The sequence below is a fragment of the Haplochromis burtoni genome, unplaced genomic scaffold, assembly GCF_018398535.1.
Source record: "Haplochromis burtoni strain Fernald_Lab_line unplaced genomic scaffold, NCSU_Asbu1 Contig_5, whole genome shotgun sequence".
NCBI lineage: Eukaryota > Metazoa > Chordata > Actinopteri > Cichliformes > Cichlidae > Haplochromis > Haplochromis burtoni.
Genome location: NW_024582366.1, coordinates 2,254,578 through 2,282,079, shown reverse-complemented (window position 1 = coordinate 2,282,079; position 27,502 = coordinate 2,254,578). Strand labels below are relative to the sequence as shown.

At 39.4% G+C, this 27,502-nt stretch overlaps 1 long non-coding RNA gene across 3 annotated transcripts in view; it reads left to right on the top strand.

The window, feature by feature from the left end:
• Positions 1-27,502, top strand: part of LOC102292658 — a 67,106-nt gene that overhangs the window by 23,397 nt on the left and 16,207 nt on the right. For all 3 annotated transcript variants that reach the window (XR_006054582.1, XR_006054583.1, XR_006054581.1), the window contains exon 2: positions 11,270-11,334. This is a non-coding gene — a long non-coding RNA (uncharacterized LOC102292658). The remainder of the gene's footprint in view (positions 1-11,269; positions 11,335-27,502) is intronic.

The window sequence follows — 27,502 nt, the reverse complement described above, 5'->3', positions numbered from 1 at the left end:
TGTGTGTGTGTGTGTGTGTGTGTGTGTGTGTGTGTTCTCCCTGGTGTCTTTCACATGTGGAGCATTTGTGACATTATTTCAAGACATAATGAAGCAATATTTTATGAGATGAGCTGTAGAGAGGTGGGATGTTAAAGAAGCGAGCAGCAGAGCATTGTGCTACAGATGCAGGTGAACTCCCTTGTGTGACGGATGGAGGGGAAAAGGTAATTTGTGAAGAGACCTACCTGCCAAGATGATGAAGAGTTCTCCTTTGTTGATTTTCCCAAAAGTGTCTCCCAGTCAGGAGTCATAAGAGAGCAGAGCTTACAGTGACACTTTGACTGGCATTTAGGGAGGGCTAGTCCTTTCTTGAAGCCTTGTGTGTGCATTTAAAATAAAGAATATCATTATGTTTTGATAGAAATTCTCTGTCACTTGCAGAGGTAATTCTTCTTCTCAGCGTGACATTGTTGCCTTTGGGCTTACTGTATGACAGTATTTGTAAATAGATTAAACTTTCCTTAAGGAATGCACTAGGCATTCAGTAACGTAGACAATAGTTCCCTAATTTGGTGTAGAGGATAAAGGTGTTCATGCAGCTTGTTGTTTAAACCACGTAGAGTGATTAATGTCTGGAACTTTAACCCAGAGGTTTCAAATATTCTAATGATCATTATATAAAGAGTCATTATCATAAAATCTGTAGACTAAAGTTGTGTTGTAGAAAGTTGCAAGCATCACTTCTCTTCTCACTGTCCAAAGATGCTTTCTGAGATATGTGCACAGAGCAAGAGAAATCATTTCAGCATGCGTTTTAAAATTCTCTTTTGACCGCTCAACTTTTTCATTTCAGTTTCTGGAATAATATTTTCTCTGGTTGCATCACGATGTGACTCACAGTTTGAGGCTTTGTCTAAAGTCCAAATGTATTTTGGCTGCTGCATTTTTGTTTTATTGCAATGAGTAAGGTGTTTACTGAGTTGATGCATGGTTGCATTTTTACGTGTTCAGCAAGGAAGAAAAGAGGAATAGGCTTTTTTTTTTTTTCAGAAATATGCGTGTGGTATCAAAGAATCTGCAGAGGTTACGCCACTCTGCTGTGCATGTTATGTGGGTACTTTAAAGCATCTTTGTGCAATGCGATAATCTTTTCTATTCATTCTGTCCTCGTGTTTCTGAAGAAAGAGGACGCTGGTTTGATGTGAAAATTACACTTTTCTAGTTCCTGGGAATGCAGTGAATTTGATGTGAACTATTTATTTAGGTCACTGCAATCTGCTATTCTTCAACTGTTTTCGAAATCCTTCCTCGCATATTTATTAAAGCATGAAGCATTCAAAGCTGAGCTGTTTGCTGTTTGATTTTCAGTTAAATTATGCTTGATGAGGTGACTTGGAACAGAAATGCCATAATTTCAGCCGCGGTGGTGTCACACTTGGTGATAGGTACTTGTACAGAAGTTCTTGAATACTGCTCGCACGCATAGTCGCAGACAGGTGTTGTTTTAACAAACAGCATGCACCTAAGCACACCCCTTAAGTGAGATGCAGTCAGGAGCACATCAGGATCCCCATCTGTCATAAAGAGATGGAGGCTGGCCCAGAGGAACTCACACAAGTAGACTCAGTAAAATCAATAATAGGGCTGCATATGTAATGTGCTGTCAGACTTCATGATGGTGCAACATTCTCATTTGTTCCGAATCAAATTTAATTAGAAGTTGTAAAGTCTTTATGACACACATCCTTTGAGCAAAGTGTTCAGAGCTGCAGTAAAGTTAGAACTGCCTTTACCGATCTCAAACAAAGTACTTTACAGCTGTGCTGCATGTTTTTTATTACAATTATATCTTTTTGGAAGAGGTGGTGAAGGTTCGTTCGCTGTGTTCAGTGAAGCAGACAACTTGAAAGCTGCCATATGATCTGTACAGTAGCGACTGTGCATTTCTGTACTTTCCATAATTGCAGACCTGACAACGATTTTAAAAAATCTTTTTGAAATAATGGAGATTTTCTCTGCTACAGCTTGAATGCAAGTATGCTTAGTATTAAGCATATTAATGACTTGTGAATTAAACTATTGTCCTGTGTACTCCATAACCTATTGGCACGGTCACCTACAATATATATGTGATATGTTTGGTTGGCTGTGTCTCAGGAGGTAGCACAGGTCATCTACTAATTGAAAGGTTGGTGGTTCAATCCCCAGCTGCTCTGGTATACAAGTATCCTTGGGCAAGATACTGAACCCAGGGTTGCTGGCAGTGCGTTAGCCCGAGTGTGAATGTTAGGCAGAAAGCACTTAGACACATAAAAAAGTGTTTATTTGAATGTATGAATGATGCATGTTGTATAAAGCATCTTGAGTGCTCAAGTGGAGCAGAAAAATGCAATATAAGAACCATTTATGTTATTGTATATAAGAGGAGCCCATCTGTGTAGATAGCAAGTATATTTCTGACTACGTCAGACTGTCTGAGCTCCTTTTTCCTTAATGGTAACATTTATTGACATTAACATTTGGTACAGTTCTTTATGTAAGTAACGTTAACCAGTGCTGTAACATCAGAAGCCAAGAACACCTTAAACAGTCAAGCATTTAAATATTAGAAGGATTCAAATGTTTAACATTTTGCAGCAACATGGCGGCCTCAGACGTGCTGTTATGTTCACCACACACGTGATTGTGCAGCTCTTTGTATGAAATCACATTGTTTGTACTGCAACTGTACAGATGTGTAACCTTTTAAGCTGAAACCCTGAAAAAGATTTATTCATTTATGTCACATTGTTGAGGCAACATTTCGATTATGCGGCCTGTTTCAGGTTTATTTGTAGTTTTTATAAAAACAAACAAACAAAAAGCAAATGAAAAAACCAAAAAAACCCAAATTTGTTTTATTTGTTACCCCCGATGCTGTCTGTCAGAGGAGCGTCACCCTCTCACAGTTGTCACAAGTGCTCTGTCTCGTGTCTCCCCTCGGGCTGCATTAGTGTCAGCATGTACTCTGCTCCACTCATTGTGTGTAATCACTTCTTTGTCTCTGGCGCCCTGACACACACCTCACTGCATGCAACTTCCGCAGTCCCACCGGTTCCCCACCACCAAATCTCTTGCCGTCCCCTGCGCCACTGAACTGCACTCGCCTCACACCTAAAGGGATTGCTGTCACAGTGAAAAGGCCAGGCTTTCTATGCCTGACAACTTGCATATTTGTACACCGTGATGCAAATGTTTCCCCACTGATATTGTTTTGTCACTTAATGGTGACCCCCACTAGTGTGCCATTAAGAACCAGGCATTCCACAGTCGTGCAGAACCAAGGCATTTCTGCAAACTCGTCCCCATTGGACATTTTCAATACTTGTCCTTCTAGTTATCTGTGTGCTATTGTATGCTGCACAAACCCATTTTCTGCTTTATTCGTCCCCTGCTGAAAGATTTTGCTGGGAACCCATGGGGGGTGACAAGAGCCCTTCAACTCTTTCTCACTGAAAACTTTCTGCTATTGTCTGCGGTCTTATTTCTGTGTTAAGATGACACCTGGGAATAATCCCGAGGGGGTCGACATAAATGGAATTCAAATTAACTGGATTAAATGCTATAATCATAACAGGCATAATAACTGTTACAACTTTGGATATGTTTTGATTAGGTCTCTCATTTCATATTTTCCTGTTTTTATGCTCACATCTGAATAAGTGAGCATTTTTTGTGGAATAAAACATTAAATGGAAACAATTCTTATGTGGTGCCACAAATGGTGCAGCACACACGTTAAATGAGAGTGGGACCACTCGCGTATAAACCCATTTTTTTATGAATTTTAGACACCTAATGAAATAGATATGATCCAAAACAAAAACAGCAGACTCTGTTATGGGATTTAAATAATTTGCATTGAATATAAACTGTAATGGATCTGCTTCCAGTGCTGCGTGCAGCATATGGAACCATATGGTGCTATATTCTTTTGCTGCCACTTAAGGAGTCGGCCTGTCTCCGTGCACATAGTTTACCTTGTTACCTGTCACCACCTCTGCTTTGAGAAAGTTTGTGTCAGCAATCACTGCCATTAGTCACATGGTTGGGTATAAACAGCAGCCTTTCACTTCTGTTAGCAGAGCTGTCACAGAATCACTGGCCAACATCATTAAAGCTTTTCTGGTGATATGTTTTAAATATCATTTTAGTTTAGCTGGCTGACTGTTGACATCAGCAGCAAAGACATTGTATTTCAAACTATTATCTATGAAAATGCTGAGAAGGTTGACTCATCCTTGAACATTAATAACTGTTATTGCAGCGTCTAAAGCAGTGTGTTTTTACATAATGTAGTGATAAAAAACAAATGTACAACTTTTTTTTTGTAAACCGATTTCAAGTTGCGATCAAGTGCGGACGACTGGAAAGCAAGGATTTCTTGTCATCTTCTGAAACATTTACCAGAGGTCAGAGGGATTAATTGAATATATTCCACTTTTTTCCAAACGAGTGCTCTACAACTGTAAGAGGCCTTGTCTCAATTTTATGCAAAATTTGAGGATGTGTCGAGGGGGTAAAAAAAAAGAACACTGTCTGTTGAAACTTTGCTGCTTTCAAGGACGTGGCATGCATAAAGCCTAAATACCTGGGGGGATATGTTTTCTTTTTTTCCCCCCTCCTTAGTTGTACATCTTTTACAGTATATACAATGAAGTGCATCCTCTTACCTCCCTTTTTTAATTAATTGTGAAGACTATGATACTTGCATACTTATGCGGACGCAGTTTCTAAATAGGTACAGGGGAGCAGAGGAGCCATATGGTGTTGTTTGACATGAAGAAATTAGGCCACCAATGCTGTCTGTTCATTGTCACCAACTTGGCCACCTGCTTTGCTTCTGCAGTGGGTGAACTAGCGTGGACTCCCTCCCGCTGCCTCCCCAGTCTAACTTGTTATATCTTTATGAGACGAGCCTCAACAGAAAACCAAGCTATGTCGGGGCAAGTTTAGATACAAATTAGCTAGAAAGGCCAGTGGAGGTTGTCTGGCTTTACTCTAGAGAGTTCGGTATTTTGTCTAATATGAAAAGTAAACAGGTTTGTTTGCGGCTTTAGTGTGACGATACAGATGGTTAGACTGGCCCCTGCCATATCCTGTTCGTTTGTGTCCTTGACGTTGAGATTCTGGATGCTAGTGCCAAAGCCCACTCACTGCGTGGCCTTACTTTTCAAATGGTGTCCAACCAATGTTTTTGTGTGTCCTGGAAGCAGGACATTTTTCTTTGAGCCTTCCTCTTAAACAGACATACACACGCTAATTTCAGCAGACCTTTAAGGCCACCTCGATACGCTGCGTTTGCATTGTAGTCACTTGCTCGGATATACCGAGTTGTAAAATACTGGTGGGAAAACATATGGTGGGACTAAAGCTCAGACTTTCAGTCAGCAGACACTTACTTAGGTCGCATTACAAGCTGCCCCGTACCACTCAGAATAGGGACGAGAACAACCTCTGGGGACAGACTACACACTCTTCCTGAGGCACTTAATTTTTTTCGGTGTCTGAATTAATTTTTCATCGTTGTGCTCTAGACTCAGCAAGGCTCCTTGGTTTCACTGATCTACAGTGGAGCGAACTGTCATATCCTTTTGGCAACAACTCACAGGCTACACGCAGCTGCTATGTTTGTGGCTTTGGTACGATGACACAGATAGTTGTTTAGATTGTCCTCTCTCGTATCAGCTTAGAATGTGTCCTTGACTTTTGGATGCTGGGATGTAGTGCCAAAGCCCACACAACACCAGGCAACTTTACTTTAATGCTCCTTCCAACTAATGATTAACTATTTGCTGTCAATACCCGGGTCCATTTCGTTTTAGTGCACTGCAAAGTGAATGTATTTACTGATTTCAATACAGCCTGTGGTTGTATTTTCGGATTTTTACGTGAAAAGCCTTGAATGCCTGAATATACGTAATCTTCTTTGTATCAGAGAAGATAGCCAAGGTTAAATACGTCCCCTAAAAATCCCGTAACATATTTTTTTTCCCGACCTACCACAAAGCTCTGATGACCCTTCCCTTAAAACCTTTGCTGTAGACAAGTGATGAGTATTGGCACATGTCTCAGCCCTTGGATATGAAGCGTTAAAAGGTCTCCTCAGTTGATTTGGCCCCATGAACAAGTCTTCCAGGCCTTTGCTTGAACCTTGAATGTGCCAGATTCCGGCCTCGTTCTGGTTTTGCAGGGAGGTTTTTACTCACTGCGGCCCCACGGAGCCTGAGGAAGGATTAAAGATTGATGAGAGCTCTCAGAATCAGTTTATTGCTCCAGAGATCCTCGCTTGTGTTATGAGTGGGTAGATTGTGTTGCTGTTTTGCCTCAGTTCATGAGGCTGGCACAGCAAAGGAGTGTTTGACAATCAAGGTTAGATTGTTTTCCCCCCTCTCTTTCTTTTTTTGGCACAGTCGATTGCTAGCCTTTGGATTGCTGGAGCACTGAAAGTAGCCAACAGTACAGTATATTCTGGTGTAAAATGTGATGAAATACTTGTGCTATCAGGAAGAAAAGCTTTCACATTCCCACCGACTCATGCATTTTCCCTGACTTCAAAGTTGATAAGGGTTACACTCACTCACTATTGCAGATAATGCCTGGGCCATCCTGAATAAATTCTCACTTTGGCCTTTCTTTGCTGCACTACATCTGTCTGAAAAGAACATGAACCGAACCCGCTCAGCTTTAGTGAAAGGATATAATACTTTTCAATACAGCTGAATTTGTAGGTGCTTACGGTAAGTTTAGACCCTGTGCTGTTTGCGATCCCTCATAAAAACATGCAATGCATCCAGAAGGTAGTGAGCCCATATTAAAGCGGAAAAAGTAATTTAATATTTCCTCTCACTTCTGTGAAGAAATTGAAGCAGAGCAGAAAAACAAGCAAAAGAAAAAGAAAAATCTGTATGTTAATAATTAAGCAGATACAGAGATCTCCGTTGACACTGCATGATTACTGTAAGTGAGAAACTCTAAATCTAGAAAGTGGAAATAAAAACTTTAAATTGGAACATGAGGCTTCGCCCAGGACTTTGGTGTCTATGTCTAATTACTTTTTCCTGTGCCTCTCTGTCCTGATACATTTAGAATATTGACGCAAAATTTCATCTGTCTGTAATTTCAATATTAAATATGTCTGCAAAATTTTATATCTGTCAAGCCCTATTGGACGCGTTCGAGGCAGACCTGAAGCAGTGATAGAAATCTCTGTGGGGGGAAATAACACACTGTATTACAACACGTTAATTTTTTGGTGTTGAGTTTAATTTTTCATCCATGTGCTATAGACTCAGCATGGCTCCGTGGTTTCACTGATGAACAATGGAGCAAACTGTCATCTCCATTTGGCAACTACTCACAAGCTACACCCGGCTGCATCCCGCGGCACAGGGTGCAGGGGGGAAGGGGACCTGCTAACAACACAGGGGTTTATTACCTGGGAAATTAATGGTCTGAGAGACTAAGATGTAATGGCTGAACCATCTGCAAGAAATCATCCCAGAAAGGACCTATCCTCTTTACTATCTGTATCTGTCTATTCAGCCATAATGCTCCAGCAGCATAAATCAATGAGCTAATTCATACTGTTAAGGTGAAGACACCACAGTTAGCACACACAACCTACTGACTGATTACCTGCAATTAGACCACCGATATTTTTTTTCTTTTTACACAACATTTTTATATTTATGTTCTAAAAACATTCAAAGTTTGCTGATTTTGTGAGGTTGCATTCCTCACATTTTTGTCATTTTACTTTTTGACCTTTTGCAGACACACTGAGCACTATAGTGTGAGTTACTGGGTGAAGACTGGAGCTCAATGGAGTAGTTGATGTCATTACTGGTGCAGGCCTGGTTTCTATGGAATGGTTGAGCTGGGCCATACACGATTGGCTCACAGGGTGTTGAAGAGAGCCAATAGAATTGTTTGGTTTCTGGTGTGGAGCACACACTCACCAATAGTGAGTGAAGAGGCACCCCCTGTTGCATGGTTGTAGAATTTGCTCTCCCGGCCCCATCCTCCACCCTGCTGGGGCTCACTAGTCCATAGTTTTTAGAGATTATAACCTACAGTAACGGACCAAGAGGCCTCAACAGTATTCTACTTTGACAGCAGATTTACTCCATAAACCCCAAGGATGCTGTAGCTGGATTTTGCGGCACTGCTATGTTCATGGTCTGTTCTGTGAGCTAAGCATTGTGAATTTAGAGTGGAGAGAAGGGACTCGATGAAAATCAGGCATTTTACCATGACTGGGGGAAAAAACGCGTGCCTTTCTTGGTGAAATTCGATCGGATTATGCAGACGATCACACTACGGGGAGCCTGGCACTAAACTTTCACCGACTCAATTAATTGCCACAAGTGTCCACACTGTATTTGCAGTATTTGAAAGCTAATAATTCAGTCTTTAGAAGGTCATTTTGCACAAAATTAAATAATATGTTATTAATTAAATGTGAAGTCCATTATTGCCTATTAACAATTCAAACGGTAATGGATCATTTGCTAACTTGCGAAGAAGGAAAATGAAATGATTTTTTTTTTTCAAATTTATACAAAAGCTGATTTCAGTGGTCATAACTTTTTAATTATTCTCACCAGCAGCATTCTTCTTTTTTTCCTAAATAAAATAGGCGTATTTCTTTCTCTCTAGCTCCAGCTCCTGCAGAGTTGGCACAATCACCCATTTCTCTTCTGCTGCTAATCATATTTTCTTTTTTTTAGTGTAATTGCATTGTACCTGTTGTTTGCCACATACCTGGTGAACACACTCACCTAGAAATTTGTGTCCCTTTAATTGAGCCGTTAGCCAAGCTGCCATTCAGCCCTATATCCTACACACGTCCCCTCAGCTGACAGGATGCACAACCAGGAGGTTCCTCATATGAAAAGCTCTGACCTTTCTTTTGTGGTGCAATCAAATGGGGCTGCCTTGGTCCTTGGCTCTGAATAATTAATTCCTCCCCTCAGTAGGAGTGTTTGCTAAACAGTGGGGTCCTCGGCAGTTCACTTTTTCTGCACCGCTGCCACTGCACCCTAGGGGAGAGACGAGTGTATGCTTTAGTCAGACTTAAGATGTGCCTTTCAGAGAAAAGAGAGACAGTCAGGAGATATTGGAAAGCCTCTCTTTTCTTTTTTTTTCTTCCAAGAGGAAAAAAAAATCAAACAAACAACTTGACGCAACAAAAAAAATAGTGAGCAAACTTTGCATAATTTGTTGCCACCAGTTGTTATCAAAACTGGCTCAAAATATGAATCACTACACTTCCTGTTCTTTTTCTAAAATGAAGGTCCTTGTTGTAGCAGCGCACGCAGCAGCAAATTTGCACTTGCAGTAAATCTCTCTGAGATGCTGGCGTATTTGCCAGTAACACGTTCAGGGGTTAATTTAACTTTAGAGCCCTAATGTAACGGTCAGCCCAGGAGTGGATTGGTTTGCCTAATATCATGCCCCCTGCTGCATTTGCCTCGTAACAGCGTCATCTCCACCCCAGTACACACTCTTTCATCATCCACAGAGGAATAATATATTGTAGGGTGATGCTCCTGAACCATCCTCCACTGGCAGTGTGTGACAGGCACTTTGATCTCACTGTGAGAGGCTGAAGCTCCAGGAGAAATTATCAATGAGATGGGGAATGAGAGAGACAGGAAAAGAGAGGCAGCAGGAGTGGTCTGTGGTGTATGTGTGCATCTTGGGCATGCGTGTTAAAAATAGCCAATCCAATTAGAATGTGAAATTCATAATTTAGAGCCCACAGCTTACAAATCTGGAAAATGGGGGGGAAAAGAAGAAGAAAAAAGCACAACATTAATGAAAAACTGATTTTCTCTTAAACTAGAAACATACAATAGACGTTGCCTTTTGCAACATGTTAATTTCACAATGTCACGCTGCTGGCACCCTGCAATCACATAGTTTAACATACTGCAAGAGGGCAGCACAGGACTTTATTACAGGAGACAAAAAACCTTCAATCAAAGTGTTATTTAAGCCTGACCCTGTGATGGAGCATTAGCAGTGATCCACACTGGGTCTGCATTAAAGCCAGCGCATCTGTGATAGTAAATAATAACCTAACCTACTTTTCGCTTGCAAATACCAGATGATCAAATACATTTACTGAGCAACAGTGTATGTGTCACCATAGAGTGGTGAAAGGATGATGCAAATCGTGCTTTCTTATTCACAAAAATACAGCATTTGTTGTCTTTGAGAAGCTCGTTTTTACAAATAAAAGTACATCTTTGACAGCGTATTTCAAGAAGTCTTGACACCCTGCTTTTTTGTCAGGAAAGAAAAATACTTGCAGTGCAAATCATACCTGAGCTGTGTTTTAAAGATGGGATTTCACATTTAATATAACATTTAGAAAATATGCAACAGTCTATTCTGGACCTTGTAAATAAGGAAAGCCTGGAAAATGTTTTTTTGCATTTGTCAAACCACATTGATACCTACCACTGCAAAGCAGATACAGTTACATGGATATACGGAGCCGAATAAAGCAGTTCCTCCTGTAAATGTTAAATGACAACAAACTAATTTTGCTGACCTCTTTGAATTCTTGAAAAAAAAAACTACAAATACAAAGCATGCGTAAATACAGACAAAGCAATAAAAACATGATTTTATAAGCAACCTCTAAGAAGTGTTGAGAGGAAAAAAAAGCAGAACAAAAGCAAAACTGTGACGTGTAAAGCAAAATATATCCTTTTGTAAAACTAGGGGAAAACACTAGTTGGCACATCTGCATATGAAAAATTGCAGTGTAATGAAGACATATTGGCCCGTAGAAATGTTATTACGGGTGGAAGGAGGGGGATTGTTTTTTCACTGGGAGATCAGAGATGGTGCTGTCCTGCTTTCAGTCCTGATCTCATCTGTTTGGCATGAAGGGGGAGCTGTGGCTCCTCCTGTCTGACCAAGGTTAAAGCTCTGGGCTTCACTGTGTGCCTAGCACATTTTCTCACACTATTCTGGCTGTGCTGTGCCACATTGATTTAAATGTATCTGTTGAGGGGAAAATAATCAATGCAAATTCCCTGGCAGTGCAGCCAACAAATAAGACATGTCTGATTCATCAAGCGGACATTGCTATAAAGACCACTCTTTCTCTTTTGTCCCACTTCTCCCTCTTTCATTCTCTCCATTTCTCTCTCTCTCTCGTCTCTCTCACCTCTGGGCCACTCCACCCTTTTTTTACTCACTTCACCTTTCTCTGTCTATAAACTCTTAGGCTGAATTAGTGGAAGGAGCTTTATGTTCATACATGTGGAATTTCATCATAGCAATTCAATAAAGGTAGGTGCAAATAATTACATTTAAAGTAACAGTTATGATTATTACTGTGATAAAAAAAAAATCTGTGCAAACATTTGATCATCTGTGGAAATGCTTTAAAAATTTACTTATTATTTATTTACTTGTATAAAAAAGCGATGTGTGAGATTTGTGTATTTCCACAGTTATTTATTTGCATACACACATGTGGATAATTTTATGGTTTATCTGAAAAGATTTATTTTAAAAATGCGCCTCGTTCTAAATGTTTCACAATCAAAATAAGTCAAGATGTTTAGGAGGAAGAAAGTCTCACCTGACACCCAACCTTAACATTTTGTTTTGCTCCTGCTCCAACTTGGGCAAATAGTCTGGCTTATAACAAGGGCAGAGTGTACTCTGTTTATGTAAATTCACTACATGTGTGAGAGAAATAAAGGCAGGGGCTATTTGGAAATTCCTGTGTGATGAAAGGGAAAGAATATCCCCCAAAAAATGATTAATGTGGTGTTCAGGTACACAGAAGATTGAGTGATCCTGTCATCGTGCCATATGGTACCAATTTATTCCAGCAAGCATAAGGCAAACGCAGTGGAGGAGCTCTCACGACTGTGCTCCCAACACTTCTCAAAAGGGGGGAAAAAAATAATACTCTCTCACACACACACACACACATACATATATATGTGTGTATATATACATGCACTATATATATATATATATATATACTATATATATATACTTATATATGATACAGATAAATACAATTTTATATATATATATACGTATATATAATAATATATATATATATATATAAATACTATATATATATATATAATACTCTCATAATTACATATTTGCATCTATTTCTACATAAAATGCAATGTAGAATTTAAAAAAACAAAAGAAACTTTGTCTCATTTCTTCTTCTTCATCATCAAAGTTTTGTATCATGTGAAAGTCGCCTACATTTTGACAGAAAAAAACATTTATTTTCAAACTGAGTAATTCCTTAAATCTAATCTGTTATAGTGAAACCTTATTTTTGGCTTTTGGAGAGAACCTCCAGGTTTATTTGGGTTTGAGGTCACTTTAAAAATCTATACACAGGTAGAGACAGAAATTTAGTTTAGATCTGACAAGCTTGTCAAATCAGGATGAGGGCTATAATTTGACACGGTTTGTTCATCGTCCTGCACTTGAATAGAATCATTTCCCAGAAATAAATATTCTGAAGTGCAGAAGACTGTGTGTACCTCTTTGACTGAATCATTAAACATTTTAAATACGCTCATTTTATTTTAGCAATATAAATATCAAAAGAACATTAACCTTGTTGCCAAAGCAGTTTTTCAGTCAAATGATTAAAACACACAACTTCTAACTCTGTATCTTTATTTTTTGTATACATCAGTAAATACGATGTTAATTTTAATCGAATCATTTTCTAAAATCGACCATCCGGTGAAACGTAACGCTCACAGCGAGTCCTCTTTTGCCAGGCAGCCTACAACGTGCTTGACATTTTGTGACGTTGCTAAGATGCACGGAGTGCAGCATCTTCACATCACGTGACCTCAGTATCTCCTTCTAATGCTGCTCAAACATGACTTTTAACTCTCTAATCTCCTATCTCGAGTCATGCGCGGAAATGAGAGTTTTTTGAAAATGCAGATGGCCATTGGCACAGGGGAACAGGTTAGGGAGCTGGACTCCTACCACTTTTCTTTTTCACTACCTTGTTATTTGTCGCCTCACCCCTGCAGGGCATGCTGACAGGAACTGATAAACCTTTTTATGGGCTGAACTGAATTGGCTCCTATTATCCAAGGTGTGGAGCTGCTCAATGGTGGAAATAAAAGACTTTATCCACTGCCCATCTGCCCACCAGTCACTCTCTGCCCAGTTTTCAGGATTCCATGAAGCTGTGTCCAATTTGTACTTGTAATAGTTGTATACAGCTAGGTCGGGGAAAAACAACGCTAGTGTCTTGTGAGAGAAATATGGTTTGTTGCCAAATGCCTCATTTGAATACTGGCCTAATAGCTGCAGCTTTTGCCATGAAAAACAAATTGCGCATGTAAAAATCTTTTAAAATATGGGTGTAAGTGCAGTTTTATTATGTGGGTGTATATTTGGACATAGCTCCTCACAATCAACAGAGAAAAAGGAATTGCTTTTAAAGGTGCTCAGCCAAATCTTTTACGTCAGACATCTTTTCGGTGCTTTACGTAATTCTGTAACGCTGTTTTTTTTTCTGAAGTTGGTTGTGGTTGTGAACTTTTTTGAGGTGCAAATGTTTTACTGTCTTTGTGAGAATTTGATAGTGTACCAATAGAGTCACGTGAACGAGAAAATACACACTCTTTCATTTCGATCATTTTAACATATCAGGATATGATAAGATATAACCTGGTCTAGAACATGAGATATTTAGATTTTACACCGTGATGTTATTTATTCAACAAAAACGAAGCCACCATGTACAAAGCATTACACCCGTAAGGAATTCAGAGGATAAACAGGCAGCCAGGTGCTGCTAAATGCACTTGATGAACTGATCATCAGCACGTGTGAGCACCTCTGTAAGAGGAGAAGGTTTGAGTTTTCGGGTCCAGAGCATTCAGTTGTGTGTTAATGTAAAGCCAAGGAGGAAAGACATCAGCATTGATCTTAGAGGAGCCATTGTTGCTGCCCATCAACCCATGAAGGGTTATGAGGCCATTTTTAAACAAACTTAAGTTCCTTATTCTACAGTCCCACTGCTACCTTTGGCTGGTCCCTTATTCACTAGTGGGTTGCTATGCATGTTTGGTTTGGCAGGTTTTTTTATTCCAGATTCCCTTCCTGACGCAGCCACAAACGGATTTGCATCTCCTCCTGGGATCGGACTTGGGATTTTTTGTTTGTTAGTAAAATGTGGAATTCACTACACTGTTCTGAAAGTGAAAAAAGGTTATATACAAGTGAGAAATGTTAAAGACAGTTGCCAATCTTCCCAGGAGTAGGCATTACAGCAAATTCATCCCAAGGTCAGCTCATGCAATACTCAGACAAATTGCAAAAAAGAAAACCCAAGAGCTACAACTGTGGCTCTGCAGGCCTCAGTTAGCATCCTAAATGTTTAAGTTCATGGCAGTACAGATAAAAAAGACTGAAAAAGTATGGCTTGTTTGGAAGAGGTGCCAGGAGAAAGCCTCTTCTCTCCAAAAAGAACCTGGCAGCATAGCTATGGCTTGCAAAGTTGCATCTGAACAAACTACATGACGTCTGGAACAATGTCCTTTGGACATAACAGACCAATGTGGAGACCATATAATGCACAGCTCTGTATTAGGCAAAAACCAAACCCAGCATATCAGTGCAAACACTTCAAACCAACTGTCAGTCATGGTGGTGGGGGGATGATGATTCAGGCTTGTTTTGCAGCCGCAAAACGTGGGCCCCTTTCAGTCAGAGTCGACCATGAACTCCTCTGTATAACAAAGTGTTCTACAGTGAAATGTGTCCAACAGCTAAAGCTTGGCCTAAATTGGGTCATGCAACGGGACAATAAATCCCATGCACAGCAGCAAATCTACAACAGAATGGCTGAAAAAGAAAAGAATCAAGGTGTTCCAGTGGCTCAAAGTGCAGACCTCAACCCGATTGAAATGCTGCAGCAGTCCTTTCTGAGAGCTCGAGCAAGGCTGTAAAGAAGAGCGGACCAAAATTCCTCCACAGTGATGTGAGAGACTGATAAAGTAATACAGCAAATTTATTATTGGTCCTAAAGGTGCCAGTGAAGCATGGGCTATGCTTAGTTTTTCACACACTGCTTCTTCAGTTTGGTTTGGCTTTTGTTAAAAGAATAATGACACCATGTAACATGTTATATGTTTTTCTACTGAGGTTGTTTGAAGATTATAAACCCTGAAAAACCCTGAAACTGAAAAAGGTGCATTTTCCTTTTCAAAAGAGTGTATGTGAGTCTGACCAAACAAAGATGTGCATAAAGACTGTGTTGTGTAAGCTGCCTTTTACCAAAAAGTAAGAAAAGCAGACAGACTGATGAAGTCAAATGAGGACTTGGGGATGGCTGAAGCATCAGAGCAATGCTTTCATCTCATCCTCTCTTGTTATGCTCACTTTCTCAACTATATTTCTTTATACTTAATATTACATGGCATCATTTGTCATGAACAAACACAGACAAGACTCACAAAATGCAGTACTTTGCAAAATATTGGCAACATAACCTCAGAAACAAGAAAATCACTAATTATATTTTGCTCTCCTGTGTTTTAGACTATTTGCTGTAACGGGACACATAAGTGTCTGGTGTGCATATGCTTAACACACTGTGACAGTTAGGGTCTGTTGAAGACCCCGGTGCTCAGTGGTGGCGGCGTTATACTGATTTTACATTTTGATTGTGATTTTTGTTTGTTTCACATTCAGATTCTTCAAAGAGAAATGAGTAAGGATGAAATGTGTTCTTTGTACAGTACACTGTAAACCTGTGTTTCGAGAGGGTCAACTCAAGTTCATCCAGAATTATTTATAAAGAGTGTTTTACAGGAAACAGAGGAAACAAGCTAAAAAAAAAAGAGTCATTAAAGATGAAATGAATAAATGAATCACAGACTTTATTTGGGGGGTTTTGAGTGAAGACTGCTGCACAGGATAGCACTTGAATGACAATGAATCAGTGTGTGATAAACAACAGCAGTTTATTAAATAAAGAAAATGAATGTTAGCCAAGAGAAGGCAATGACATATAAAGAGTTTAGGCATATGTTCCGGTGAATCTTAGACCTACAGATGGAAACATTCAAGTGTGTCCGTATGACGAAGTAATCTAAGCTTAATCAGCACTGACTGTAGCTGGGCTCCAGGCTGCTGAGTCATTACCCACATTCTCAAAATACACAAAAATAACAATAGACATGCTTCAAAACTCTGAGCAGAACCACTCGCTTCTAAATGCCAAAATAATTTTATCCTTGAATACAGGACCAGCTAAATTTAAGACATACTTCACGGTGACTAAGGACTGCCGGCTGTCTTAAGCCACTGCATACATTTTAGCAATTTGGAAGTGTCATTTGTGAAGCTACATTAAATACAGTATTACTTCTCAAATACTCGAGTCACCTTGAAATGAGATGGCTATCTATCAAAAGTGCTATAGATGTGTAATTGTTCTTATGAAATGGATGAGCAAAGCATTAAATTAAACTGACTGTACTTTAAAGTCATCAGTGGAAACCCAACGAACGAGGCGTACACAGCCAAAAAGGCCCTAAATTAATTAGGAGCTCACTTTGTGTATCTATTTTTACTCTAATTCTTCAAGATAAAACAGGCTGTGACTAAAGGAAAAGAAAAAAAGTTTGTGCCATGCAGTGATTGTATTTCCTCTTACCTTGAGCAAACGTGCTAAAATAAATGCAGGCTGACAGAGGCGTAAAAAGCACTGCGTCGTTATTCAAGTCTGATAGGCGACGCTTTAAAGGTAATAAACAATTTAAAATATAAATGAATAAATGAAACAGATTTTGAAAGTTTGCTTTAATGTCACTTTGAACAGATGACAAAAAAAGTCGGGTTAAATGTCTGTATATTCAAGGTGGCTGGAGCCAGTAACGCTCACTTAACATTAGTGTCACTTGACTAGTTTAAGAAATACAGCTGACAAGGATCCAAATCCTTGAGAGAAGAGGGTTAGGCTGTGTGACAGGGAATTTTTCCCCCAAGCCGTGAGTATAATGACTCTGTTTGCATGGGGAATGGAACGCGTAGAGCCAAAGATGGATGTTTAGTTTACTGTAGCGCTATCTGCAGAGTTTTGGACCGCTTTAAGCGAGTTATCAAAGCCATCTGTTTGGGCCTACGGGCTGAGGCTGATTAATATAGCCACTGAATGAGAATGTCACAAAGAAAGTAAAGTCACAGGAGCCGACAACAATGTTTTTTAAACTAGCTGAAGGATTTAAGGCCTCCGACAAAGCATTATGATTTTGATCCTTCACCTGGGTAGAGTCAAGAACGCGCAAGAACAGCGTGACCTGAAGTCATAATGACATGTGTCACTACAGTGCCAACAAAAACGTGTTAAAAATATTCTTTGGTTATTTTCAGGGTCATATTTGTTGAGCATCCTGTCGCCTCTGTGGGGAGGTATCTGAGCGATGTGGTGAGAAAGAAGTGTGGAGAAGCTTCAAAAGAGATGAATGACAAAGTTCTGGTCTGATATATGCCTCAAAATACAGCGATGATAGTTGCTGCAAAAGTATCTTCATAAAAACAAAGCGTTACAGGTGTCATGTTAAGTTTAACTTGCCACAAAGTTACAGTTAGTTAGCAATCAGTGAATTACCACATCAGTTATACTGAGCAATTCCAAAACAGCCTTTTTCTTATTAGCATTTAGATGGGCATGCTAAATGGGATATTGCAAAGGACATAGTATAAAAGCAACACCCAATTCATTGACTCCGTGCTAACCACTCACAAATACATCAATAAACACAATCACAAGTAGTCCTACACTGCCCATCCTTGCCATTTGAATTATTTCAATTCAATTTAACTGCAGTGCCCCACCCTCTCAAGCACCACAACAACATTCGAAGTGCTCACTGAATTTCTATTTTGGACTAATAATCCAGAAAACAGATTTCCCTTTCAGACCAGTAAGCTAAGCGTCATTGATAGTTAAACGAAGACATTAGCATGAGTCGGTGGTTAATGACATTGTTTAATGGTGTGTTCACTTTGTTAATATGGCTGACAACACAGACACATTATGCTCGCAACTTTGAGTTGTTGTGAGTTCAATATAAAGAGTCACTTTGAAGGATAAGTTCACAGATTTTTAAATCACATTTCAAATGACTTCTTGCCTGCAGGCTCGTCTACGGGCCAGGTGAACAGGGAGTGACGATTGGGTTACAAGCGCTAAAAATACAGGGCGAATTGTGTGAGAGCAATTAGATAGATTTTTAAATAAATAGAGTCTCCACTAAGTGACACAACTCTTTAAACTGTGCAAGCAGAAACTGATGTTTTCCTCTTGTAAATGAAGTTGTGGATGCAATAAATTACTTCAACTTCAGGTGCTCTGCATTTAAATAAAACAGCGGTTGTGTTTTAGTGTCTCCAAGGGACCCACATGAAACAAATACACAGAGAAGAGCTCTGATGCTATAGTGAACTTCCAGAATATCTCAAGTAATTAGGATAATCGCTGTGTGATGCATTTATCCCTCATAGTTAATTATAACACTTCTCCTGTGCATGAGCCACAGCGTTCATGAATCAAATGCTACAACTGCAAGGCGAAGATAGAAGGATCCGTCAGAAGTCGCCTTCTTCGGCTCTCTGCGGTCATCAAAAGCTACATCTCTTAGCCTCGCTGTGCTCAGATGGGGTAATCATTATATAGTTCTAGTGTACTAATATCTCTCTAATTGTGGGATGTTAGACTTTGAAGTATTCCTTTTCTTAAAAAAAGCCCTTTCCTTGTATTCGCAGTCCCTTAAAAAGCATGATGCACTCAACCTTGACAATGCATCAATAATTCAAAGACATCATCCTCTCATGATGTAGCTGTCTGAAATTGCGGAGATTGTGTCTGAGGGATAATATTGCACTCTGTCACATCCGACTAGCTGTCACCTGCTAGAGCACGAATAAACCCAGCTAATAAATGCAAAGTCAAGGCAAACACATTTTCATGATTTGCAGTACAGTAACTGCTGCCCTTAGCAGGAAATGGGACTTTAAGATTCTACAACATTCAGATATTAAATAATTGGGTGCTGCATACATTTTTGGATTGCCCTTGAGTATAAAATTGATTTTAGGGATTTCCCATCCCAACTTTTGCCCCCAATCCCGATCACAGTCCATTAGCACTCTACCAGAGTATCTACCACAACCAAGGCTGACCCAATACTTTAAAATCCCCCCCCTACACACAGCACCGAGGTCTTAGCATAAAGTAGACCAACATTAAAAGAAGTAGAGCAATTTAAATATATTTGGCACACATCAGAGCGGCTCAGTTGTCACAGGACTTTTTGATTTTGCAGTTTTCTGATTTTATCAGTTGAGCGAAACATCAGTTTATTGTTCAATCAGCCCTGATATTCAAATGTAAAAAAAATAAAGCACAATTTAGAAAAAAAACAACTCAACGCGACTCTGCTCACAAGGTTTGCTAAAGCGTGCTGTCATTAACCGAAACTGCCGGCTGCTGTTTATTTGTTTTGAATGCTCAGCAGTTCTTAGCAGTGTGGCTCCAGCATTTAGGGATGCACGGCAGTGGGTTGGTGCACATGGCAAACAGTAGTAGCCTATCATAAACTAATTGGAAGTGTGCTGATATCATGCACCAGAAAAAGTATGTGAATCGATCTGATCTCATTCCCGTAGATCGGCTTGAGATAACCAGCTCTTTTCATCTCATTGAAGAAATAAAAAGTGTTTCTCGCACAGTGGCATCAAACTTGAGTCTCGCCACCATCTTCGCAGTCAGAGGCTTAGATTGTGGCTAAATCTCCTTCCTTTTAGGAAGCTGTGCTGAGGTTTGTCTGTTTGTCATTAAATGTCTTTAAACCCTTTCTAGTAAAGCAAAACCTTCAGTAGCTTAAGTGAAGCGCTCGTTTGAGATTTTACATTTTTAACTGGGCGTGATGCGAGATTTTGCTACCGTTCTGTGTCTGTTGAAAGGCTATCAGTGGATCTAATTAAACTGTATAAACTATATTAAATGATTCACCAATTGAACGGCGGGGTCTGGAAATCTATTATCTGTTGTCATTTTCACTGATGAGATAGTAATGGATTTGACTAGACTCTTCAAATTTGATTCATTCATCATTACGCTTGAAAATTAATACAAATTTTCGCGATCAATTTGGCTGCCTCCCAGTAACTTCTGGTACAAGATAACCAAACATGGAAAATTAGTAGATATGTAAAATCATTACCCACTGTTAATCATTATGGAGGTTTGTCTCGTTCATTGTCGTTGCAGTATCAGCACACTTGTGAGACAAGAATATTTCACTGATGTAATGTAATCAGAGATGTCTATCTCGGAGAAGTTTTGGCTCAATTAGTCCTCCTGAACACTCAAGGCTGAGTGCCGTGCTAATTTTGTCCTCTACCCAGCACCTGCAGTGCAGTCAATACAGTCTGACAAACTTCATGAAAGAAAATATTTAAGAAGCATATCTAGGCGAAGGTTATTAACGAGAGATACAGATCCTAAGAAATAGGTATTGTCTGAACTGAATTTAGTCAAATTCATAAAAGAAAAAGCCTCCAATGTCCACAGGATGATAAACACATTAAGGAGATTGCATCTAACATAAACAATCAGTGTGGTCTGATTTAAAGCACACAGCAATCCTCATCTTTGTCTATTTGATAATCGTGTTTAGTCTCCACAGCGCAAACAATCCTGAAAATAAACAGTCACGAAGCGATAATGCCGTTTAGTTTCATTGGAAACGTGCTCTGCCTCCCTTGGGCTGGAAGATATTTGGATGGTCGAGTGAAAAATTGCTCCGAATTCTGACCAATGAATCGTTTTACACATGCTTTAATGCATTTCATAAATAATCTGCCTGAGAAGGTAATTAGTGCAGGTGTTTACACATATTTCTGCCATCAGGGTGCACAGTAGGATCACAGTTGGCTGAGTGAGTTTTTGGTTATTAAATTAGGCCCAAGGTAACAGGAAGAAGGATGAGCTACAGTTGGGCAGGTATGAGCAACAACATGTTTCCCTATTCATCATCCAACCAAAAAAAAAAAATACATATTCAGGAAATTATGCAGGTTCAAGTCATCTCCCATTTGAGGAACGGACTCAGTGTTTGCATAATCAGGCCTGTATGCAGAAAGATTTTTCATGTTCAAGACAGGAGAGAGGTCAGTAGCAGAGACACATCTCCCTGGGGGGCTTTCCAAAGATGAAAGAAGGGTCGGACCTAAAAATGGAAAGAAATTAAACTGCTTAACTTCACAGGGCCAAGTAGAAAAGCAAATTAATGTCATCACTGTCTTGGAAATAATGCAATAAACAATATAACAGAGGAAGCCTTAAAAAAGAGACAACTTGAGGATATTACACACTGCTACCACAAGACTCATTCCAACATAAGCAGTGGTGGCTTTTGTTTTGGGGAAATACTCCATCCAGCACCGCAGAAATCGGTCCGTCACCTCCCTTAGAGTCACAGTGACCTGCTGTCTGCCAGATCCATACGTCCCACTGCAGTTGCTGTTAAAACATCATTGCTTCTTAGTGCTGCAGAAACTACACAGGTGATGACAGGCCGTTCCCCGAGGTGAAGCTGATTGTTCCGCTGACCTCACCCGGACATAGAGCAGCAGTCACACTATTGGGTTTTACAGCCTACGTACAGCAAACAGATGCCACTTTTGACAATGAATGCTTACATTCTTCTTGAATCGGTTTGTTTAGACTAAAACCAGAAATGTATGTCTGTTTTCTTTGGAACACAAGAAGTACGGATGTGAGGGGAAAATGCAGTGCCATAACCAGGATAATTTGTCAGCTTATGAAATGTTGTAAAAAAAAACAAAAAAAAAAAAAAACAAAAAACGAACTAAAGATGCTGTCCAGTAGATGACATATAATCCATAAAATTCAGGGTTTTTAATTAATTAATTTTTTTGGAGGGCTGTTTTCTTTTTTTGATAAATAAAACATATATAAAAACTACCTAAATGTGCATTCATGTGCCTAACTGGAAATGCTGATTAGTACAGTGGCAGCTGACCAACTGATTTTACTAAGACAAAACTATAAAATTATAGAAATATGAAGACGTTAAACACATAGTAAAGGCCGAAAGCTAATTTGCTGCTGAAGCCAAAGGAGCGGTGTGAGTTTGTGTACTGCATGTGTGTGCAATTTAAGTGTTTTGGTCAATGAGACCAGAAAAGGCCTAGTATATTAATAAAGTGTTAACCTTTTAAAACTAGGATAGTATTAGCATTAGAGGTTTATCATTAAGACACAAAAGAATATGATGGATTATACTGTTATTCCATTAACCTGCTAGGACCTGGCGTCCACATATGTGGACATCACATTTTGGGTTATTTAGACCAAAATACTCAATTTTGCTCTACAAGGGCCTGATATGCAGTTACGAGGACATTATGCTACTACTGTTGTATCAAAATTTTAAACGAATATTGTCATATGTGGCTCTTATTTTTCTTAGAAACAAAAATTAGGTAAAAAAAAAAAATCCAGTAATTCTTTGTTTTTACATTCATCAGGTCCCAATCAGCCCAAATATGAAAGAGAAATTAAAAATGCCGAGGAAGAGTTCGGGTCTTGGGAGGTTAAATTGATGTTTAGACGTGGGTAAGAGAGTCTATTGATATTAAGGCCTGATGGTGCCCTGTTTTTACAGTCACATATTAATGGTTATAGAACAATAAACATGCTGTCAGCCAAGGACAAAAATGATTAAAAAAAAATCAATGAATGTTATCAGGGAAAGATAAAGAATTTAATCACTATTTAAAATCGTCACCTATCTGCACACTGCGGCCCAAGAAGTCTTGCAGTTTTCCAAAGAACTGTTGAGTCATACCTGTTTCAGTCGATCACTATTCACGAACATAACCTGCGCCACAGCAGGATAGGATGTTAACCCTAAAGTTACCCCACTAAGCCTAAACCCTGCTTCATAGCACAGGTCTCTTGGCATGTTACAGTTTTTTGTGTAGTTGCATTTTGCTTTTCTGCCTAATCATTGTAATGTTTTGGGAATCAGTAACTGTTGATGGCCAGGCTACCACTGTGTATGTAACCCCGCCTCGGGGTAGTTTGTGAAATAGTCTCAACCTTTAATCTATTGATTTGTGTTGCTGGGCATAAAATTCCCAACAGAATTTCATGTCCCTGAACACAACTTTCCATCAGTTTGCTTTAATATGTATTGACAAGAGAGAGAGGAAAAAGTTTTTTGAGGCTGGAGCGATGGCGGAGGAGCAAGTCATCAGACCCGAGCCCTATTCATGCACATCAAATATTTTACACTCATCGTTTACATGATTTTTGTATTTCTATGATGTTGCTTGGCTTGGTTTCGCCATCAACAGCTACTTGGTTTAGTTTAGAAAAAATATGGTTTGGAATAAAATACAGAGCTTGCCAGTCTGTTAAAAATTATGCTTTTCTGGTTGCTATGGTGACAGCTACCTGCTTTCACTTCAAAAGTACATGCTTTGGACTCAAAAATATTTCCTAAATGTGGGATTTTGTGTCCAAAGCTTGAAAGGAACCATTCCTTTTTTGTGATTATATCACAAACTATCATAATTTTCACAACAATTGTCTGTACGTCCCATCTTTTTTCTTTAGCTGAAAGTACACTCTGTTCTTACAGCCTTTCAGCACCTTTCCCACCGTGTGGGAGAAAAAATAAATAAATAAAAAAACATCACCAGATCCCCTTGCACTGTTTAATGCAGAGGTGATTTTGCTATCGATGCTCACTTATTGGATGGCAAGAGCTGGCCTACAGCAAATAGTCCCTGGTTGACTCATAGCCCAACTGTGTTGACAATGAATGTTCTCTGTTTAGGAGTTGCTTGGGAGTTATAGTTTTGTTTCCTGTTGCGAAGATTCAGGTAAGGGGGTACCGCAAATTGCCCAGAATTGTGTCTCTATTAGTCCCTTGGTGTACTGGCAGCCCATCTAGTATGCTGTGAAGGGGAGAAAGGCTGAAATCTCTCCATTATTCCTGAATTGGAAAATGCTGAAAAACAGGATGGCCTTTAGTCTGAGGATGGTAATGTTAATCAGCAGCAAAGAGGTTCACAAGTTGAACACACTGGTGTAGCAGCTGGTGCTAATGGACTAAAAAGGTGGGTCTAATTAAAAATAATGAAATGTGTGGGTTGTTGTAGCAGTGGTCTATTACCTGCTGAAATTATCAATCCTTGCTGTAACATTATGGATAACATTATTTCAAATCAATTGCAGTGACACGGTGATAATTTGGAGTTTGGGCAGGAGGAAGTGATCTCATTAGCACGTGGGAGTCCATATTGTAAAGGTGGCTTCCATAGTGTTAATATTAAGACATATCTGTCTGTTTCACACACATATAAGAGCCTGTCTGTGTGCTGTTGTACAGAAATGTACTTTAGGTTGTCAGGTGGCTGAAACTGACTTTTCCAAAGTGAAGCAACACTGGAAGAAACATTTTTTTTCACACTTGCTGGCACATCTTCAAATTTGATCTCCGGCTGATTCAAATACCTGCAAAAGTCAGCGTCAGACAAAATTTGACACAAACATTTAATACAGCTTTTTATGATGAGTACAATAAATGAAAACGCATGGACAGGTGTGATGATAGTGAAGGGTTTAACTTGTGAAATAATCACAATTGTTAAATTCTGTTCACATTGTGGTTTTGGAAGATCACTGGATGGTTAGTTCGGGGTCCAAAATTGCTTGGCTTAAAGCGTAACTATAGGTACGTTGGTGATTATGCAGTTAATAAAACAACATCCTGTCCGATTTAAAGTTTGACTTTGGGGAATTACAACTGATTGATTCCTTTATTTTCAGCTATTCTGTTGCAGATTTGCTGCTGTGCTTGGGGTCACTGTCCAGCTGCATGACCCGAATCGGGCCGAGCTTTAGCTGCCAGACAGATGGCCTTGCAGTGACTCTAGAATATTTTGGTGTAGAGGAGTTCATGGTTGACTGTTAAATCAATGACTGCAAAGTATGCAGCTCCTGTGGGTGCAAAAACAAGCCCAAATCATTGGCCCTCCACTGTGAGATGTGCTGATATGCTGCATTTGGTTTTCTCCGAATGTAGCGTCTCCACTTTAGTCTCATTTGGCCAAAGATAACCTTGGCTAAATATCGAAAGATCAAAACTAGCTCAGAGCACTTTTCCATAATGTGATGGGTATGATTTGCGTCCTAACCGGTGCTGGAGGTGAATACAAACATCATAGGCCCACCATGCATTCTGTCCACATCCAAGAAACACAACAACGAAAAAACACCAACTTAAAGTAAGTTATGATTAAACAGGAATGGTTTGATTATAACAGAATGGGAAATATATGGTTTGGAAAACTAAAATGTTCCACTAAAGATAAGTGAACATGAAAATGTAGCTGATTTATAATAGATGTGATAAATGCGTGGCAACTATGTGCTTTTGTCAGTTTCCTTTTTTTTTACCTACCCAAGTAAAATTGATGTGGTAGGTTATAAACTTTGATGTATTGGCTAATCACAGAACAGTGAAGTATTGTCCACCTCGTAACAGTTTCTGGCATCTGGGTGAGTTGGGCACAGAGGCACAGCTGGTTGATTCATTGAAAATCAACAAAACACATTTAAGCAGTTATGTTCATTTTTTATGCTTCAGGGATTCAAACCTCCCAAAAGAAAATAGTAGCACCTCTTGGACTCTTAATGGTCATTAGAATTTCAGAAGCATTCATCTCTATATATTCCATTAATTTATGGAATATATAGATTTTAGTTTTCAAACTGGTGTTTGCATAGGAGCACGTCTGTGTGTGCAGAAGACAGGAGAACTAAACTTGTGGCGTTTCATGCACTGGTCAAAACAATTCTTTTGTCTGATAATGGTTCACAGTCGGTTGTTTTTCTTCTGGAGGGATTTGGTATCATTTCTTTTAACGGAATGACAAACCCTCTGAGGAATGGAGGGGACAGGCGATAAAAATTATAATTTCGCTGTGTACTATTTTCAAATCACCGCAGTATGTAATTATGTGGCAAACATCTTAACGTGTGCTGTAAAGCTGTTAAGAACCTTAACTGCTCATTTATGAAGCTGTTTTCATAGCCTTGCCTTGAAGTGAAAGATGACGGGCTCGAGTATGCAACCGCCTTTACAAAGAACATTTTTACCACTGTGTCTGCAGATACAGGGCGACAATAATGGGTTTTAAGCAGCACCACCTTACTTGTTCGAAAGCAGCAGATGAACTCAAGTTTAATAACCAAAGTACATACATCTACCAAAACAGCACAGCCCTCTAAATTCATTATTTTATTTAAACAGGACAAATTTAGAAAACTGCATCTGGTCCAGATATTTATCAGCGCACACCTGCTCAGCTGATTGCTGCTTTTATCCTTCCTGGGAAAGCACATGGATGAGTTGTGCCAAATTTCAAGTCAGACTGATCACCGTTTTATTATATTGCAGAAGCATCATGTTGGCAAAATGCTATCAGATTTTGCAATTATACTCTTGAAACTACCATGGCGGTTAAAATCCCAAGCGTAAAGTTTTCTTAAACTCCCACATCGGAGGTGAAGCCAAATCCAAGAAACTATGCACCTGTTTTCACTCATGACCAAACTCTCCATCATATTTTCTTTTAATGTGCAAAATGTAATTTGGAACATTCTGAAATTAAACTGCCATGTCTGCGGTGGTCTTGAAGTCGGATCCTTACCAAAAATGGTGCAATTACCTTTTCACTCATGACCAAATCCTCCATCAAATCTTCTTATAATGTGCAAAATGCCATGTGAAACATTCCCAAACAAAAACCAAGCCCAAACATTTTGGCAAATGTGCTTTGGGCTTTTGGTATGTAGATCTGTTGTTTGTACTTTCTGTGCTTTAATGTCTTTCTTTGCAGAACCTTAACTGAATCCTAAAAACCTGTCAACTTCTTTTCGACAGTGTTAAAAAAAACAGTCGCTAAATTGTGATACGTCTTTCAAACAGTCCGATGCTAGCATACTTCTTTGGAGTCAAAACAGTAATGCAAGCTATTGCTGTTTTCTTGAAGATGCCCCATGTGCTATTTTGTCTGTCAATCACACTTTGAGAGAAACAGCCAATGATACCTGAAGGCACTGGTGTTATTCCAGTTTTCCCCATTGTCCCAGTGTGAACAAACCACTGTGACCTGCAAATAGTGTAAAAAGTCAGTTCAAACTGAAAGTAGCAGGAGGACAAATCCACTGCAGTATGTGAGAGACAAGTGTGCAGTGCCTCTTTTTGATGCTACATTCCTGCTCCAGAAACACGACTAATAGATGCTAACAGTAGCTGCAGCTAGGCCACAGCTGGAAGGACGTACAGTGCTGTCACTCCAACTCGTATTTGTCTTTGTATTGTTCACAATA